Source organism: Habropoda laboriosa, unplaced genomic scaffold, assembly GCF_001263275.1.
Source record: "Habropoda laboriosa isolate 0110345459 unplaced genomic scaffold, ASM126327v1 scaffold648, whole genome shotgun sequence".
In the NCBI taxonomy this organism is placed as follows: domain Eukaryota; kingdom Metazoa; phylum Arthropoda; class Insecta; order Hymenoptera; family Apidae; genus Habropoda; species Habropoda laboriosa.
The window spans coordinates 1,576,991-1,581,363 of NW_017100857.1; positions in this window are offsets into that span (position 1 = coordinate 1,576,991).

Below are 4,373 nucleotides of genomic sequence, written 5' to 3' on the forward strand. Positions count from 1 at the left end.
TCCTCGATTAAATTATTCGTCCCGTGAATTTTCAGGGAAGAAGCTCCGAAATAGGGGAAAATAGATCGTCAAATCGCTTAGTAGCTTCAAAACGCGTTACGACGGATATTCCTCAGACGCCAAGATGGCGGACGCCTCCATACATATTCCTGACACATTCTACGCTCCTTCGGGACGGTTCGTTGCATACGAATACTTTTCTTCCCCGAGACGTCTCATCCTTGAAGCCGCATGATTCACTTATTCACGCGTATCCGTCGGACGTTTATGAAGTCTCTGCCTCCTTTTTCCCTCCCCGCTAGGAAAAAGGAAGAGAAAAATCTGCTCTAAACAAGGGAGAGGAAATTCGTTATTATACGGGCGAAACGACGTCGAAAACGATGTGACGGGTGAAAGCTGTTCGATAATTGAGCTCGCGGGGGTGTCATTCGACGCGAGTTTCGGGGTTAATACTCTCGGACACGAGAGTGTTGCTGCGAGGGGTCGGCAACCTGCGGCACGCGAACCGATTTTCTATGGTTTCCTCGCGAGCGTGAAAAAAGAGGGGAAAATGAAACGAAATGAAAGAAAATAGAGGAACGAAGTGAGAGAGAGAGAGAGAGAACGAAATCGCATTGGAAAGGCACACACGCGTCAACTCGCGTGCGATCGTGTCATTTCGCGCGAACGACACACGCGCTGAAATGTAGCGACGATGTCGACCGATGATACGCAACGCGCCGTTCAGGGATTTCTAATGGAAAAACGTTCCTGAGTTGGATCGCGTTATTCTGTGTAGATGTTGCTTGTTTTATTGCTGCGTTTTCGTGCTATTTTCAGACACTTTTCTTTCGATATTCGCGAGCTTTCGCGTTCAAATTTCAAACTTCCCGCCGAATCGTCTGGATGTTGCTTGTTTTATTGTTGCGTTTTCGTGCTATTTTCAGACACGTTTCTTTCGATATTCGCGAGCTTTCGCGTTCAAATTTCAAACTTCCCGCCGAATCGTCTGTTCTTCGCTAGTTTGGGTAAAATTTCTGTTCTTTCTTTGAATAAATTTATACGTGGTTACGTATTTTGTGAACGAATAGAGGAGGTATTGCTGCGTTCTCGTGCTATTTTAACACACTTTTCTTTCGATATTCGCGAGCTTTCGCGTTCAAATTTCAAACTTCCCGCCGAATCGTCTGTTCTTCGCTAGTTTGGGTAAAATTTCTGTTCTTTCTTTGAATAAATTTATACGTGGTTACGTATTTTCTGAACGAATAGAGGAGGTATTGCTGCGTTTTCGTGCTATTTTAACACACTCTTCTTTCGATATTCGCGAGCTTTCAAACTTCCCGCCAAATCGTTCATCATTCACCACTTTGCTTAAAGTTTTCTCTCCTTCCTCTATATTTTTTCTCTATTCCTATTGAACTATCGTTCGTTTATATACATATAAAAGGTGTCTCACTTAAAGTAGGCCACCTTCTACTGTTACGAAGCAAGAAACGTATCATATACGCAGTGAAGAATATTTTTGCTTCAAGGTCACCCAAATATTTTTGCATATTGTAGTCGACATGCAAGTGCGTTTACAGCTGTATGACATGATCTTGAAATGAACTTTGACTCCCAAAATTAAAGTTGTCTTATCGTTTTTGTCTCTTTCTTCTTTTCTTACGTGAATGAGGTATACTTCGTCCTTACCTGTCGATTTTGTGTATCATTTTACGCCGTGTATTCTCTTTTTCCTGCACACATAACGAAGACGTTGAATAAAACAGGTATCGTACGTGAAAAATTTTTTTTTTGAATTTTAGGTTAGGTTCGACACATTTTACGCGAGGATTTGTACGTATAAAGACATTCTCTCTCTATGTATCCAGCACGGTGACAAAAGTTCCCGTGTAATTGGTCGTTCTTGGAAACGCGTGTTTTATCTGGCGAAAAAAAATTGAGCAATTTTACGTGCACAAAAATCATCCGAGGTACGCAAATTCGTACTGTAGATCCATATCGGAATAAACGAAGCGATTTAGCTTAATTCGCAAACGGGCACAAAGCATTTAGCCGCGGAGAATTAAAAATATCGCGTGAAATAACTCGTACACGGTATTTTCTGTTAGAATTATGGTAATAAATTAAAACATATTATTTTAATTATGAATCTTTTTTATTTTTTTATACGCGAGGAAGGCACGTCGCTATGCAATCAATCAAACAAAACATCGGCAAGACGCATTATTTTTGCCGTTACTATTACACAGACACATACTCATTTCTCCTTATAATCCAACATTTTCATTGCAATACATAATAGGAAATGTTGCGCCATTGTGTTTAATATGTTCGCGAATATTTTCCGATGTTTGTAATACCGTTGTTTATGAACAGCTGCTAGAGATATTCTCGGTATTCCTACAATATCCACCATTCAGCAACAATTTTATACGTAACAATATTGATTTCGTGATGAAACAATCGTTTCAATTCAAGCGTGATTCCCTCTTAAACAAGAAAATCCGGCTGAAAACATTTTAATTGTTATCGTTCGTTGGAAAAAAAGAATTGAAAGAAAGGTGAGAACGATGGAAAATCCTCAAACTCTGACGCCATTAAGCGATTGCAATCGATGGAATCGCATGAACCATCCGTAGTCGAGCAATCCAGGAATTACTTCGAGCTTGGATTCAGCTTCCGAACGATCTTCGACGAGATTTTCCTCGCGCGAGCTTCGTAATTAATCGACTTCTTCGGCTCGTTCTCTCCGCGCTCTTTTTTCCTCTTCTTCCTCTCTCTCTCTCTCTCTCTCTCTCTCTCTCTCTCTCTCTCTCTCTCTCTCTCTCGGTTAGCCATGCTCGACACCGACCAGATTCTGCGGAATGATATTTCGCGTTATTCACAGGCATCGATCCCATGGGACGATAAATAATCGCATTAATGATCGACGTAATCGGTGCTTGGCCGCCGTCTCGCGCGGGAAATTAATGCGAACCAGCCGCGTTCGCGTGCTCCTCAAATCGACCAACGATCTTCCACGTCAACTCCACTTTTTCAGTCCAGTCATCCGCGGCCAGCGATTACGTTGAGCAATAAAAGTACTCGCATGAAGTCATCAACCACGGTTCTGACAAGTTGAGAAGTTTTGCGAGTTGAATTCTGAACTGTTATTCGTTTTATGCTTGAAATTTGTGGCTGGTCTGTAGGTTCACGCTTGGGTCGGTATTCTTTTTTTATTTTAAGGGAGAATGTGAGAAATTATTTGAAAAGTCTATTTTTCTTTAGAATTGCGAGGGTGGAATTACTATTCTTGGAATTTTCTTTGGAAATTTTCCAAGTGAATTTGCCCACAGTGAGAGGAAAATTTAGAGAAATATTCAGAGGGTTCGTGGAAATTTCAGTTTCGTTATCTTTGCAAAGTTTCCTTGGAAATTTTCGAAATGAAGTTTTCTACACCGAAGAAATTTTCCAAAAAATATTTTCTTCACTGTGGAAGACTTAGACAAGCATTCAAAGCAACCATAGTGTCCTTCATTTTAAGCAAAAATGTGACAAATTATTTAAGCACTCTATTTTCCTTCAGAACGTTTCATCTTCCAAAACGTTCCCCCGTAAATTTCCCAAATAAAATTTCCCACACCGAGAAACATTTAGACGAGCATTCAAAGCAACATCGTCTTTCATCCTAACCAAGCATGTGACAAATTATTTAGACACTCAATTTTCCTTCAAAACGTTTCCTCTTCCCAAACTTTCCCCCGTAAATTTCCCTAATAAAATTGTCTGCAACGAGAACTATTTAGAGCAACGAAAATGGGGATTCACAAGTGATAGCGCTTATTAGCACAAGAAATTATAGTTGCAGAACTTGTTAACGAGTCACTTTAACAAATCTGCTTCTTGCGCTGTTTGTTAAGCGCTGTTCCTGGAACACGCGTCCTCCTCTTCTAACGAAGTTTGACGCGAAGAATGCGAAACAGGGATTAGAACGTGACAAGGGGCGTGCATATGCATGTAGGCAGGTAAGGGGACAAAGCATGTACATAATTCGTAACGCGTTGAGCTGACATGACGTGCACGTGTCTCAGAATGTGAACGCGGGAGGAAACATCTCAGAGGTTGCGGGATGACTGGTAACGTGGCTAATACGTAACTCGATGTAGGAGTCGTCTGATGTCCTCGTTCCGCGATACCGCTAAATTGTGCAATTCTACGGAAAATTGGGGTACGACGATTCTGGGATCGAAGGAAATCTGGTTGGAGGATCGTGAATTACTTGAGAATTCAAGGACGAAAATATATATCGGTGACTTCTCGAAGGATCTGAAGAATGCGAGGAGATTTCTAAGATTTTCAGTGGATTCGAGGAATTTGGGAATATTCAAATTTTCAGGGATTTTAGGGATACC